Genomic DNA, 16,928 nt, shown 5'->3' on the forward strand with positions numbered 1-16,928 from the left:
GAACTTGAGCAAACTCTGGGAGATAGTAGAGGATAGGGAAGGGTGGTGTACTGTAGTCCATGGGGTCGCAAAGAGTCAGACATGATTGACCAACTGAACAACAATTATATACACAATTTATATTTATATCATACAATTTATACAAAAGAGATCAAACTACACATGCTTTTTTGTAACTTACTCATTCTCACTGAATGATAAGACCTAAGGCTCTTTCATGCCAACCCAGGTCTCACTGTTTGCCTGGCTGCCTGATATCCCACTGAAGGCTTATTACTGTAACCAGTCCCCATTCATGGATACATAGGCGGCTTAAAGTGTTGGCTCTTACAAACAATACTGGTTCTTGGTGAATATCTACCAGGTGAAATCCTGACTGGAATTGCTGAGTCAACAACTCTATACACCTTTATTTTTGATTAGTGCTGTATTTATTGTACAATAAACAATCTGTTACCTGTATTAATTAGTTTTTAGGCTTTCTGTATCTAATTAAAAACCTAGAGTAGTTTTGGCTTAACTACATGAAAGTATATTTTCTCTTTGTAAGATAAGATCAGAGACTGGCACTTCAGAAAGTCATCAGAGACAGAGGTTCCTTCTTTTTCTCTGCTCTGCTACACCAGGTATGTGACTTCTGCCCTCAGTGGTCCAGTGTAGTTACTGAAGCTCAATACCTCACAACTGCATTCCAGGCAGCAGTAGAAAGAGAGGACAGAAAAGAGAGACACACCTCCTAGACGAGTTAGCTCCCTTTAAAGAGCCTTCCAGAAAGTCCTATATAACATTTCTGCTTATATCTCATTGACCAGAACAAAATCAAATGACCATGCCTTATAATAAGGGGGCTGGGAATATTTGGGCAGCCATTCAGCCTGTTAAACAATTAGGTTCAGCTTCTAAGGAAGTACAAGAGAAAGGGGGCAACGAGCTTTTCCCACACATCATTACTCATCTTGATAAACTCCAAAATGTTTCTTCTCTTCAATTTTTAGCAGAAAGAGCTGGATACAGACATTTATAACAAACAAAAAAGCTCTTCTACAACTCCCACCTTCTCATGGCTCTGTTTCATCTCTCTATTAAAGCGGGCATTTGGATGGCTTCATCTGAGTGAAACAGCAATGTTCATCGATACACAGAGCAGACATGTAGCTCTGAGAAGCTTCTGGCGCATGGCAGTGGCAGCTGTCATCACCAGGAAAGCCTTGGCTCCATGCATAATGAGTCCCCGCAAATCCATCCTCCAGCTCTAACAAAATTCAACTCAGAGACAATCTTGCTTCAGCTAACTCCTTCCCACTCCCCCATATTTTTTGGAGAAAACTCCAGTCCTATGATTTCCTCTATAAATATCTCAGCATATATCTCTAAAAAACAGACTCACAAAAACACCACAATGCCATCATCACATGTAAAAATAAAAGCTCCTTAATACAAAAAGCCAGTGTTCAGCTTTCCAAGTCTCCAACTTTTTAACAATTTGCTTAAACAAAGAACCCAAATACGGTCCCTGCATTGCACCCGTCTATCCCCCACCCAGCCCAAATTTGGTGTTGCACCCTTCTGCTTAAATATAGGAAGACTAACATAATAAAATCATTGACAAAGAACTTATGTTTCATGTTCTGCATGGTTCAAAATCTTGTCTCTGAAAGCAATTTCCAGAATGTGTCCTCCAAAAAGGCTCACCTGAATATATAGTATCAGGTATCAAGCAGCATGTTCAAGTATCTGGGAGACAGAATCAATTCCCTGCCTATAACTCAGACAGAATTAGTCTGGGCCTCGGTGTGTGCACCCTCTTGGCTAACCTCTGGGCTTTAGGAATGTCCAGGGCTCCTCAAAGCTCAGTTTCCTGGTTCACATTCTCTATCCTTTCTGGCTGGAAGATTGCCCTTCCCTGACTTGGTTTCTGCCTTCTGGATTTTTCCATGCCCACATGCCGTGTCCCTGCTTTCAACCTGCCTTGGTGGCTAGTTTTTAACCTCTGTTCCTAGATCCCAGCTTGGCTCTCCTCGTCCCAGTTGTGGACCCACCCCCTTTCCCAAACTGTCATTTCCGTCATTTCCCACACACACGCACACGCACATGACCGTCATCACCACTAAACACACGAGGCCAAATCATTTCTCTTTAATTGGCCATGTTATCACCATACCTCCTATTTCCTTCTGTCTTGCAGAAATTAATCACGTTGTGAGGCAGTAACACGGCTAAACGCATGCATGACAGCAATGCCCCTCCCCACAATCTGAATATAATAACAGATGTCCAGCCTGACATGGGGACCTGGTATTTACTTGGCGTACAGAGACTCCCCGGGATGTTGAATGATCAGAATTTCCTGTATGATGTACTGATGTATAATGTGTGTCCAAACATAAGTTTAGTTTGGTGGCAAAGACGAAATTGTAAGAGTCTTGTTTCAGCAGCCTTACTGGATAAATTATACTTCTAAAATCCTGGGGCTGAATTAGTGCAGTAGCCAAAGAAAGGATCACAATGGGAGAAACACCGTTACTCTTCAAGTGTATTCACGCTCTGCTTTCTTCCTCTGCTCTGATCCTAAATGTTCTTGGCTTATCTGTACAAAACGGTCTCCTAAAATAATTTCCCCTCTAGGAGTCTCTGTCTCTGCTCCCTTCAATGGTGTAAACGAGTACCTTGTCAGTGGCTACCCTTTCAGTGAACTTTCTGCCTTCCAGAAATAGAGCTTGGCTAGAGCCGGCTAATCCTGGGTCCTGTGAACTGTCCCAGCGTGGAGGGGGCAGGCTGCTGTGACCGAGACTTATATAAAACTCTCCAGGGAGGTGCAGAGCCCAGCAGACGTAGGACCGCACCAGGCAGGGCCTCCCAGCTGGCCCAGCACTCCCTGCCCCTGCCATGCGAGCTATTGGCTAACTCAGGGTGGTTAATTTCATCACCTGTTATTTCCACTACAGCTCTGGCTGCTACCTTACTAGGGAATCTGAGGGAAGGTATCCGTCTACTTGCTAAGTCCAGATCAAGAAAGCAAGAACTCTTTGAAAGGACAACATTCTTGACCGGGCCAGAGAACTAGGACTGAAACCCAGGCCCATCCCTACCCCGAGTGGCTGCAGCAGCACATTTATTCAAGGGATGGGCTGAACTGCAAGCCCCATGGAGGACAGCTATTTAGGCACAGAATCCTTGAACTAGAAGGGACTTGAGGAAGAGAGATGGTGCCGGGCAACTCTCTCATGACTGTTGTTATGACATCAGGGTAACTGTCTAATAGACATCGCCACCTCCCTGAGAGCCCTTGCATGCAGAGAGGAATGAAGGAAGGAGCTGGAAAGCCACCTGAAATGCATGGTTCTCCTCCAGTTCAGAGAAAAGCCTTAATAGGAGAGACTCTGGAAGCAACAGGAAAACTAAGATGCAGGTCACTAGCAGATCTACTTCTTCCTTCTATTCCTCACTCCCAGTTCCATGGAAAATCAGAGGAGGTGATTCTATAGACAACATCCTAAGTGCCGTAACTGGTGAAGGCACATGTACTTGAAAAGTTACATGATCTGGCAAAATATTTGTCTCAACTGAATCCTCTCAGCTCCGTGCTTCAATTCATTTACCTGTGCTATCTTCAGTAGGCTATTTTTACATGCCAAAAAGGAAAAGGTCTTTCACACAGACACACACAGTCTCCTGGTCACAGTCCAAGCCACCAGGCCTTGCCAAAGGAAACTGACCACTGCAGGTGGTCAGCATCGTTGAGAAGGATGCTCTTCTGGAACCAGCAGCCAAGTCCCTTGTCTTGAGCACGTTTAGTTATTGAGCAACTTTCAGCGCTGTCTTTACTTGCACATGTTAGAAAGGCTCCTTTAATCCATGTAAACTATCCACATATGTAGAATGAAGATTTCCTTTTTGACACCAAACTCCAGAAGCAACTCTTAATAGGAAAGTATAATTTACTGGAAAAGATGACAGACAAGGCTAGAATCAGTGCAGGGACCCGAGTAACAACTGGCTCTACAGGGAAATAAAACTCCAATTTGTTGTGTTTGCCATTTTCCACAGTGTTAATACTCCCACCTAGGCCAAGACCAAGCTACTCAGCTAACTTGCTTGAATATGAAGTTGGGAGGAGATGCATACAATTGGCTCTTGAAGGCAGATGTGAGCCGGTGAAAGGTCTCCTCAGTAGGCCACGAGCTGGAATGCTCAACCACAAATCATTCCTATCTCTTCCAGGGCATCTCACTTTTCCTACACCAGCGTAGAACTACAGGATTTTTATTTACTTTATCTTTGTTCCCCCAAAAGGATCAAATCAGGCCGTTTTTGAATCACTATTGTGTCTTGGTCTCTTCACTGTACAGAACTGACTCAATCCTTACTTTGGGATTCTACTAAAATCTAGACAACTTTGGGATGACTTGATAAGGATCTGTGGAACCAAGAGAAGCAGAAGAGCACAATGATTGAGAACAGGATTTACCATCCAAGCAAAGAGGGTTCAAAGTCAATTCTGTCATGAAGATAAGCTAGGAGAAACAACTCAATCAAAGAATCAGTGGAAGATCTAAAAAGACATTTTTCTAAAGAAGACATACAGATGGCCAAGAGGCACTTGAACAGATGCTCAACATCGCTAATCATGAGAGAACTGTAAATCAAAACTACAGTGAGATATTGCCTCACACCAGTCAGAATGGCCAACGTCAAGAAATAAAAGCAATAAATGCTGGAGAGGATATGGAGAAAAGGGAATCCTCCTATACTGTTGGTGGGAATATAAATTGGTATAACTACTATGAAGAACAGTATGGAAGTTCCTTAAAAACTAAAAACAGATGTACCATATGACCCAGCAATCCCACTGCTGGTCATATACCTGGAGAAAACCATAGTGCAAAATGATATGTGCACTCCAATGTCACAGCACTATTTCCAACAGCCAAGATACGAAAGCAACTTAAGTGTCCATCGATATATGAATGGATAAATAAGATGTGGAGTGTCTGACTCTATCAACCCCACTTCACACCTATAAACAAACTGTCCCAGAGAGGTGAGTGACTTAGACAAAGGCTGGACAATCTTTGCGTCAGAACTGGGCCATCCTGGACTTCAGGTCTCCTTCCACGTCTATTCGTTACACTAGGATTCCAACCAAAGGTCATTTTTCCCTTTTCAAGCCCCAAGCTGGACAACAGCCCCATTCCAAAGCCTGCCTCCAAAGGATGATGAATCCTCTTCGCTCTCCCAGTCTGTGTCTGAACACACTGTTCCCATCCTACATTTGGCCAGGGAACCTTTCTGAACTTGACTAGTTCTACGTGATGAGAGCACAGCTGAGGCTCTTGGACTTCCCTAAATGGACTCTTACTTGTGAGTGATGTAAAGGCTTTGGAATTCTCAAAGGAAAAGCATTAAACAAACACTGGAGCTGGGAATGACTTGAGGGATGATCTAGCCCAGCTTCTCATGGCACTGACAAGCAATCAAGGTAGGGAGCTTGAGGGACATGGATCAGATTCCCAGACTGGTTGGCCAGTGGCCAAAGGGAGCCTAGGTCCCAGGCCCCCTGGCTCCTGTGTGCTGCTCTTTCACCTTAGGCCAAGGCTATTTTGGGGGCCTTTGAATCCTCTTCTATAGACTTGGGATTTTCCATTGCTTTTTATAGAAGGCATTGAAAAAGAAAATAGAGGCAAGATCATAAACCCAAATGTGGAAAATAAACACAAGTTCTTCCTTTTCTGTTGCATGATCCTGCTATTTCTTTCCCTAGAGGTAGACACGGCAACCCACTCCAGGGTCTTGCCTGGAGAATCCTATGGACAGAGGAACCTGGCGGGCTATGGTCCATAGGGTCACAAAGAGCTGGACATGACTGAAGTGACAGCATGCTATTTCTTTACCCATTACACCCAACGCAGGGAAGATTAGAAAATGTCAATTAAGTACCACACCTTTAAACATTCTGTGGTATTTTTAACATATAAGTGAAATCTGATTCCCAATGAGATTTCCTTATACAAATGAAATCAAACGTCTGAATGAGTGGAATAAACACCAAGCTCAGAATGTCTTGGAATTCTTCTTTCTAAATAGTCTTAATAATTTCCTTTAGAGTACTTGCGTGTCTTCAGTGAAATGACCCTATACCTTGGTGAAACTGGGCTCTTACCACCTCCTCTAGCAAAGGCCACCCAAAAAAAGACTCCACTGTGCACCTTCATCTGTGAACCATGATGACACAGAGAATGTTGACCAGTTATGTAAACTGAGTATTCCTCCAGCTCTGAGGAAGCCAACCTTCTTAGGGAACCTGTACTTCAGGAAAGAGACCTAGCTACGCCTGCTTTCACGATCAAGAACAAATCAGTCTCCCTTCAAGACCCAGATAAGCAATTCTAGTGAGGTTTGGTATATAGTCCCCTTCCTCCCTCCTTCCAATCTCCTGGGTTGCTTGCTGACACCAAAATTTTCTTTTACAAATGGTTGCACATAGAAAGGTAGGGCTTCCGTTGGTGGCTCATCAGTAAAGGATCTGCCTGCCAATGCAAGAGACGTGGGTTCGATCCCTGGTCTGGGAAGACTCCACATGCATGAGGCAACTAAGCCCACAAGCCAGAGTTCCTGACGGCCGCATACCCTAGAGCCGGTGCTCCGCAACAGGAGAAGCCACTGCAGTGAGAAGCCTGGGTACCACAACGTGGCCCCTCTCCCCACAACTTGATAAAGCATGCACAGCAATGAAGACCCAGCACAGCAAAACATAACAAATAAATAAAAACCCCAAAGAGGCACAAGCTCAGATTTCCTCAATTACACAAGGCTCCTTCAAAGGCTCCCTAGCTAATTTTATGTTTATACGTTTGTTTGTTTTTTTTCTTCCTTAAAGAAACCCCCTTCTCCAGATTACATATTTAGCCCCTGAGTGTGCCAGGTCAAGATTCTGTAGCAGAGTCACATGTGCAGGGCAGGCTGATGTGGTCCTGGACTGAAGCGCTCAGAGTTGCCTCTTCCACTTAGGTTTACTACAAGGACCACATCTCTCTATTTTCTGTGAAATCTACCTGATTTCGTCCCACTCTGCTGAGCTGTTGTGCGCAGATACACACACACACACACACATGCACACACACCCCTGAGGGTGGCTGCCCTGTCCATGCTTGGCACAAATTTCTGCCAAGACCAAAAACTTCAGAGTCTGTGTCCCCATCCCCTCAGGCACAGCATACAACCATCCCCCTGAGGATTAGCCACTTCCTTGGGCTCCACTGACGGGGAAGAACAAATCTGACTCCATACTGCATCTGGTTTTTTTTACTTTTAACCTTTGCGTTCTATTGCTTTTGTTACCAATTAATCATTAAAGGGGTGTTGTCTACAGCTTCAAGTATACATAATGGCCCATCTCCAAGAGCCCTGCCTCTCATGCCTGGGTGTTAAACTAAAATATCTTTGTTTAGATCACAGGAAACATCCTGACTAGGCCCACCTATCAAGGAAAGAAGAAATTAACACATTCCCTCCAGAGTCTGGCTGGAACCAGGAAATATCTGTAACAACTTACTGCCTTAGGGGGCTTCCCTGGTAGCTCAGTGATAAAGAATCTGCCTGCTGATGCAGGAGATGTGCGCTCAATCCCTGGATCAGGAAGATCCCCTGGAGAAGGAAATGGCAACCCACTCCAGTATTCTTGCCTGAGAAATCCCATGGACAGAGGAACCTGGTGGGCTACAGTCCATGGGGTCACAAAAGAGTAAGACGTGACTCAACAACAACAACAAATTGCCTTTTTTACTTTATCTCCTCAACTCTCCCTCTCTGCTCTATTAAAACAACTAGCATTCAAATCCAAGCAAGATGGTTCTTTGGGACATTAGTCCACCATCTTCTTGGTCTGCTGGCTTTACAAATAACACTGCTATTCATTGTCCCAACACCTTGTCTCTCACCTGACTGGCCTGCTATGCAGTGAGCAGTATGAACCTGGACTCAGTAACACTTCTGACCAAATGGCGGGCACATTCCCTTCTCCAGAAACCCACTGACCTATTTCCTCTTCTGCTACGAGAGAACCTCCCTCCTCTTCACTAAGCAGCTTCCTTTAAGACACTTGCCTCTTCTCTTTTCCGTTCTTTTAAGATAATCGTTTTGGTCTACTCTACCCTGAGTCTGAAGATAAACCAAACGCATGGGGTAGAGGCCCTGATCAGCAAACACTCCCAAGAAGAGAGAAGATTATGTTAGCTCCATTTGATGTAGACAAAAAGGGCAGAGGGGAGTGAAAACAGTACATTTCCACGTTAAAATAGAAGGCTTCTTTCCATTAAGCCCACATGTCACCACATGCAGCTGCTCTAGCCTCCTTATGTTTCTAATCACTGGGAGAAAAGGCTGTAAGCCCTTCTTGAATTTAGATGGGTATAGAAGACAATATGGGTTGCATATAAAGGAATGCTCGTTTCTAGGCTTGATCCCTGGGCCAGGAAAAACTCTCTAAGTGAGTAGCCAGCGCTCTACATGGTTGGCCCAGCTCTAGAACAGTTTAGCTTCTCACTCTCCTATTTAGTGAGCCAATATTTGCAAAAGTGCTGCAAATATCACCACAAGGAAATGTTATTAATATGTTCCATGGCCCCATTTTTATTATTTGTTTATTGTTTTTCTACTCCAGATTCATTATAAGGTCTCTTATCAGGTGGTTTGCAGCTCGGGGTAGAAAGGTTCATTGCTGAACAAGAAATAGCCACACAGTCCCTCTTGAAAGCCAGACCTGACCAAGGAAACCCTGACGTCTCCTTGGTTCTTTAATCAGCAGGACTGCCTAATCCCAAAGAGCAGGAGAGCTGGCTGTTGATATTTACCCAGCTTGGGAGCAGGGGTGATCCAGCCAGGCTGTAAACAGTTCATAAAGAAATGTATGCTCTCTTTGAGAACTGGGGTCAGTTCTCTATTATTTTTTGTTTTTGGTGCAGTGTTACCTGATTGCTTGAATCCATTTCACATTAATAGAATAACCAGGTGCATAAGGCTTTCCTATGCTCAAAGAGGTGATGAATTCAATTATGCGGTGAATCAGATCTTTGGGGAAGAGTGACCTCTCTCGGGGTTTTTCCCCAGGGCTTTGTAAACTCTGTGATACAAATCTAGCTGACTGTCTGCACTCCTGAGAATTACAGCTTCCGGTCCACGTCTGTGTGCCTTCACTCACACTTCAGTCGCTCAGTCGTGTCCGACTCTGCGACCCCATGGATTGCAGCACGCCAGGCCTCCCAGTCCCCACCAACTCCTCGAGTTTACTCAAACTCTTGTCCACTGAGTCAGTGATGCCATCCAACCATCTCATCCTCTTTCATCCCCTTCTCTTCCTGCCTTCAATCTTTCCCAGTATCAGGGTCTTGTCCAATGAGTCAGCTCTTTGCATCAGGTGGCCAAAGTACTGGAGTTTCAACTTCAACATCAGTTCTTCCAATGAACACCCAGGACTGATTTCCTTAGGAAGGACTGGTTGGATCTCCTTGCAGTCCAAGGGATTCTCAAGAGTCTTCTCCAACACACTTCAAAAGCATCAATTCTTCAGTGCTCAGCCTTCTTCACACTCCAACTCTCACATCCATACATGACCACTGGAAAAACCATAGCCTTGACTAGACGGACCTTTGTTGACAAAGTAATGTCTCTGCTTTTTAATATGCTATCTAGGTTGGTCATAAGTTTTCTTCCAAGGAGTAAGCATCTTTTTATTTCATGGCTGCAGTCACCATCTGCAGTGATTTTGGAGCCCCCCAAAAGAAAGTCAGCCACTGTTTCCCCATCTACTTGCCATGAAGTGATGGGGCTGGATGCCATGATCTTAGTTTTCTGAATGTTGAGCTTTAAGCCAACTTTTTCACCCTCCTTTTTCACTTTCATCAAGAGGCTCTTTAGTTCCTCTTCACTTTCTGCCATAAGGGTGATGTCATCTGCATATCTGAGGTTATTGATATTTCTCCCGGCAATCTTGATTCCAGCTTGTGCTTCCTTCATCCCAGCATTTCTCATGATGTTTTTAACTCTGCATATAAGTTAAATAAGCACAGTGACAATATACAGCCTTGACGTACTCCTTTCCTATCTGGAACCAGTCTGTTGTTCCATGTCCAGTTCTAACTGTTGCTTCCTGACCTGCATACAGATTTCTCAAGAGGCAGGTCAGGTGGTCTGGCATTCCCATCTCTTTCAGAATCTAAAGTTGCCAAAACAACACTCTTGCTAATGATGTTTTAAATTTCCCTGTTACCCAACTTAGTGCTAAGCACACCCAAGGAACAGAATAAATAGTCCTCTGTTGATTCCACCTCTCTGTATTTAGCCTGAAACTAGAATGTCCAAGGAGAAAAACTCCTCCGGAATCAATTTGCTGATACTGGATGCCACCTTAAGCATACCTGAGACTTCTATCACTCTCGCTGTATTTTATCTCTAGAACCCACTAGTGCCTGTCTCTATATTGAATTAATCTGACATTTTTAAGCCTTTAGCAAAGCACCACCAAATTTCCGCAGGATGTTTCCTATCAGTTACTCATCCTAACATGCCTGTTGGGCAGAGGAGTGTAAGCACTGGCATTTTATAAAACAGGAAACATACTCCTGATGACACAGAGGGAATCTGAGACAGAAGCATGATTGGACTTCTAGATACACACTCAGGGCTTACATGACCTGAGACAATGGTACGTATTTTCATCATTGACTCATTATTCAAAGCATGACCTTCTTCAAAAAGCCTTTCTCAACCACTCCAGTCCACAGGGACTCTTTTCTAGCACACCCCTCCCCAACCACCTCTCAAACTCCTAACACATACTATATTTGTATGTTACGCTGGTCTTTAATAACATGCTCTTTACAATTATTTTCAATGGATAACAATATCTTCTCTCTGGAATATTACCTCCTTAAGGATACCCCTGTCTGTATTCCTCTACCACCCCCAGCACCATGCTTATTCCAAGATGAAGCTGCCTGTGACCACCACTAGCCTTGATGGCTGTAATTGAAGATGACAAATTGATATAAAAGTGAATCATGATGTGATTCTCAGCTTGATCCAAAAAGGACAAACAGATAACCCCTCCCAGGTACTGCCTCCTTGGTGGTAGTCTCTGACCCAAGCAGATAACAGCCACTGTCTCCCTACAGTCTTTGCAGGAGTCTTGCTCGGCAGGTACCCATCCTTGAATGCCCGCTTTGTCTGTCAAGTTCATGTAGAAAAGTCTGATGAGCTAACCTTGAAATGAGTACCCACAGACTGTCAGAATGCCCTGGGTAACAGCCTGCCCTCTGTGCTCAACCAGCAAGCCTAAGGGTAAACCCACCTGTCTACCCAGCAAGCTCCCCATCTGACCATACAAAAACCCAAAACACAGTGACTCAAAAAGCCAATTAAAAAAAAAAAAAGGTTAAAAAGTTCAACATAGAAAGTTTAGGAAATGAGGAAAAGAAGACTAAGTTAAAAGATTATACATTATTTCATCACCCGAAGATAGCACCACTAACATGCTGGTATATTTCTTTCCAGTCTTTTTCTTTTTTGTGTAAAAATATTTTTCTAATGTAACAAAAACTGTAGTTTTGTAACCTGACTTTTTTCACTTAGTGGTAACATCTCACTTAGCATTTTTCACGTTATTAAAAATTCCAAAAGCATGATGTTAATGGTTTCATATTTCTTACGACAGAGGTACTTTGATAATTTAGCCATGCTTCTATTACTATTCTCTTCACACCTCATATTAATGTTACTGGAGGAGTCCCAGACTGGGAATCCTGCCCCAAATCATTCCATTGAAGTTCTGGTTAGGAAACAGACAAATAGATTCTCTTCCTAATGGAGAAAATAACGACGATTTCTCATGACAAACCGATGTTTTCCAACTATATAAAAATGGCCAGTGTAACTGACCCTTTTGATATTCCAGCCCATATTTCCCTTGATCTATTCACCTACAAGATGGCAGACCCATTCCTTGCCCTCTGGCAGCTTCTCACCTAAAGCAACAAGCCTTTCTCCTTCTCTACTTGGAGATTTTTTTCAGGATTCAAAGCCTCCAGGGAAATCCTCAACCAAGGAGGGCAGAGTTGATGGATAAATACTTCCAACTTCTTTGACCCTCCCTGGGAAAGTTGTGATGTTCCTTTTACTCACTTACTTGATGGTCCTGGTGGGACCGAGCCACAGTCGCCAGCAGGGGTAATCCAGCTTTCCTCTCCTGCTTTACTAGTCCCATTCCTTCAGAGATGCTTCCTGGGATCCACTCCCAAAGAACTGACTAACCTCAGCCTTGTCTGCAGATCTGTTTGGGGGAGCTCAGACAAAAAGTCACCCAAGAGCTTACCTAAAAAAGAATACAGATGTGGAAAATCCCAGTATTTCACAGCTGGCCAATAAACTGCTGCTAGTACTCACTATATGTGGAAAATACAAGAGTTTGCATCACTAACATAAGGACTGAAACTTCCTTCCTCTCCGGGACATCTTGACTCCCGTCCATCCTCTTTGAAATTTCTCTCCGTGTCTTTGAGTGTAAATCGAATGCCATTCCCCTTTACTCGGTGGCTGTTCTTTAGAACATATTTCGTTTGTCCTTAGGGCTATTTAGAAATCAGCAGTGTCACCTTCAGTACTTATTCTGTGAAGAATCTGAGGACAAGTAATTTGAAATGTCAGTGGATTTAAATAGACCAAAGTGCCTGCTAAATCCAACCAACAGGTTAACAGTCTCTGTTTATACAGCTGTGACTTGATCTAAGCCTGCAGCAGCAGTCAAGTACCATATAAATAATTTACCGAGGACTGCTTGAGGCCAATTCATGAAGCAATGACTGTTTGAAATAAGTCAGAAAGCCAAAAGTCTTTGAAACCTCAAATTATTTACAAAAGAATTGAGACACCTCTTTCTACATAAAATAATGCAAACCTTTCACACATTTCTAAAATATTCTCTACTAAGAAGTACTGTGCAGCCCAGTGATTTTCTCCCCTCTTTGAACCCTCATTTTCCATGCTGGAAAACTTTTTCCTTCTTCAGTTCTTGCTTTTATGCTATTTAGCATTTAGAGACAGATTAAAACCTCCAAAGACTAAATTATGATACATTTCCCATTCCTTACTGATACATAATTGAAAACTAACACAATTCTAAATCCCAAAATGAGTAGTAGAATGACTACAAAGTTCTAATATTTCCTCTTGTGCATACTTTGATGCTTTCTTGAAATATCAAATATATTTCAAAAACATGTCTTTTCTGAAACCCTAATTATAGGCTGAGTTTGCCTGTTCAGTAGCCCCATCAGTGGCACACCCAAGACTATGGGCCATTAAGCCCCAAGTCACATACTCAACTACATCCCATACACACAATAGCCAAAGAATGAAAAGATGCTCCAAGTGTGGCCCTCTGGTTGGTACTCAGACAGGAGATGAATTTATTTTTCAAAACAGTGACAAATCTCACCAAGGATGGCTAACTGTGATGCCAGAGCTCCAGCAAAGGAGGGTATTACCAGTAAAAATCAAATTAATCTACATATAACCAAACACATGTCTCCAGGTTTTTCTACCAGCAACCAAAAACAAATTGAATCTAAAATAGCCACTAGACAGGTCTGGCAGCACAGCCGATTTATCAGCACTCATGCTGGCCAAAATTCTCAGCTGGATTTGACATCCAGGAGATGAATGGGAGCAAACCGTTCAAACAATCCAAGTGGTCTGACGTACAGCTCCACATCTTAGGGTTCTTTCAGTCGACAAGGAGAAACGCCCAACTCAAACTAGCTCAAAATAAAAAAGGAGGTGGGGAGGTTATGGTTAATGTACCCGGGGACCCCTGGGTCTTTAGGAAAGTCAGGGGACTTCAAGCCAGTCTGAATACAGGGGCAGGAACACTGCTCCTGTCTTTCCTCTCTCAGCTCTGGTTGCCTGGAACAAGGGAGGTAACATTCTACAAACTGGAGCCTCCTCGTCATCACTTCAGTAAGTCTGGGGCTGTCCCTGTGTGGTTCAGCTTGTATCACTTGCCCCTCCTTAGTTCCAGGCTATTTTGGCCAAGGCTGGGTTAATCCCAGCCATAAATCTAGAGGCGGGGCTGCCCACATACATGTAAACAGAGAATGAGAAGAGGTGATTCTGCAAGAGATGCTGGGCGGCAAGAAAAGATGTTTACCATGATGCCTTATCCCTCATTTATATCTTATGTTGGCTGAAAGCAGCATTCAACCATATCCTGCGTCTTCCTGCTAAAAGCAGCAGGAAGAGACCCTCAGCTTAACAGAAGCTCAACACCATTTGTTGCTCGATTGATTGACTCCATCAGAACAATAAAAAACCAAGGGGTTTGCTTTGAGCAAGGGCCATGTATGGCAGTCGGCAAAGACAAAGGACCTCACTAAAGGGCAGAACTTACACACACAGGTTGTTAATAAGACTCATACAGGTTGAGTCTCTGTAGATACCTGCCTACCTTAGAAAGCATTTTAACTTCAAACAAGAAGCCCAAATAGGCTAGGATATCTGAGTCCATCTAGACTAGATACCCAATACCCCAGAACAACATTTTTGACTGGTGAACTTGTGGAAGGTCCTGTGTATAGGGGGACTGGTTAGCTCCTTACACAATATTTTGATAACTTCACAAGCATTTTGAAGTCCCTACTTTCTCACTAGCCAATCAACCAAAGTCTGTGTGATAGAGCGTTATTAAAAAAACATCAGGGTGGGTTCTGGTCACCATGTTGCTATTAATAAAGATGTGTGATTTTGAGCAAATCGCTTAGTCTCTCTGACCATCAGTCACCTAATCTATAAAACAAGGAATTTATTCCCTGTAAACTCTGACAGTCTACAATCCACAACTTCCTGAGCTCTGCAACAGGGCAGTGACTCCTAACCTTGGCTGAACATTAGAAATAGCTTGACAGCTTTAAAAAATAACCCAAGGGGTACTTCCCTGGTGGTCCAGTGACTAAGACTCCGAGCTCCCAATGCAGGGGGCCCAGGTTTGATCCCCAGTCAGGAAAGCAGATTCCGTACGCCACAGCCAAGAGTTCGCATGCTGCAACTAAGAAGAAAAGATCCCGCAAGCCACAGTGAAGATCTAAGATCCTGAAATTAACACTGAGCGCAGCTGGCTGAATGAATGAATAATATTAAATATACCACCCCCCCCCCCAATGCCTGGGTCACAACTCAGACCAATTGCATGCATATTTCTGATGATAAGAGCTGGAATGGCAACCACTCCACTATTCTTGTCTGGAGAATTCCATGGACAGAGGAGCCTGGCAGGGCTCCAGTCCATGGCGTCACAAAGAGTTGGACACGACTGAAGCAACAGCACAGCACATACACGCTAGGTGATTTGCAGCCAAGGTTAAGAACTACTATCCTATTTCATTCTGCTGTCTTCTGGAAGAGCAAGCTGAATGGGGCGAAAAATTCGACCTGTAAAATATATACCAGAGGTCCCATTGCAGCCACTGTGGCCCTGCAGCTAGTGGCATCTGCCATGAGCATTTCACTGACTGCCTTCGAAATTACTGTCTTTTATTGATGTGACTGGTGCCATCTGGCACTCAGCATATTTCAGAGCAGGTTTCAAGAATTAAGGTAGTATTGTTTTGGGTGCTAAATTCTTACCAAAAAAAAAAAAAAATGGCTCACCTAAAACCATTTCAGCCAAAGGATATTTTTCACTCTTAAGAGAATAGAAAACTTCAAGGTACTTCTCATGGTGCATAATGAACTAGGAAATGAGACACATCCAAGCGATAGTTTAATCATTTTCCTCTTATGTAATAACACATGTTTTTGTTCAATCACATGAATCATCAAATTTTTCTAACATAAGACTGCATTGAAAAGCAGGGGGAAATATATTTTTGGCAATTAGCTGCTTTTTAAAAGAAAAAAATCATCATCACTTGAGCTTTCTACGGTTCAATAATACCAACCAGCATTTATGTCACTTTCAATGATAGGTTGGTCTGTTTCACTGAACTTTTTTTCCTAGGAAAAAATTGCTATACAATTTTGTGATTCATATCCATACCTCCTGCCACATAATCGCATGTTCCATGCAAGCCTGCCTCCTACGTGCAAGGGCTTGCTTTTCACCTTCGCTGTTTGTTCCTTCTTCTTTCTGCTTTGTGAGCTCTGATGCCCTTTGAAAGTACCAAGCCAGAAATAACTTCGAGTGAAGTTTCAGGAAGCTACCTTGCCTTCATGAAACGCCATTCATTCAAAGACTTCTTAAAATATATCTGACAGGATTTTTAAAAAATGACAGAAATGAAGTTGATGGAAAGGTGAGCCCTATTCACTTCTCTCTTTTATTTAAAAAGGAAACATTTGGTGATTAAATAAAAACACATGCCTCAGTTGACCAAAGTTAAGTTTATTTATTTTCTTCAAAGAGGCTCAAACTCATGGGACCTATTTCCCTCTTTGGGTAGGGAGGTCCTTGGGTATAAAGGGGGATTTGTGTTTATTTTATATGGCTTCAAACTCAGTATTTCCTACACTTCAGTGTAGACTGCACTTCTGTGGGAATGCTCAAAACTACCTCTTCTACAAAACCCTTTCTATTGTGATTTCTCACAATAATTCAGATTTTTGGCTTCTCTTAATTAATCACATTGTCTAATAACACCAGACTCCATGCCCAAATGGCAACCCTTGCCTGGGGTTGAGAAGACATCACTCCTTTTAGAAGGAGTCTGGGTCCCTAATTCACCATTGTCTCTGTCACTCCGACTTCACTCACGTCAGTTATCATTTGTTTTCTGGGGTCTTAGGAAAGTTTTCCTTGCTCTCAGGCTCCCTGAACTATAAAAGTTTTAAGAATCGTGTATTAGTAAGGGTTTTCTGGAGAAAATCATTAGATAGATAAAGATATA

This window comes from Bos taurus, chromosome 10 (assembly GCF_002263795.3).
Source record: "Bos taurus isolate L1 Dominette 01449 registration number 42190680 breed Hereford chromosome 10, ARS-UCD2.0, whole genome shotgun sequence".
In the NCBI taxonomy this organism is placed as follows: domain Eukaryota; kingdom Metazoa; phylum Chordata; class Mammalia; order Artiodactyla; family Bovidae; genus Bos; species Bos taurus.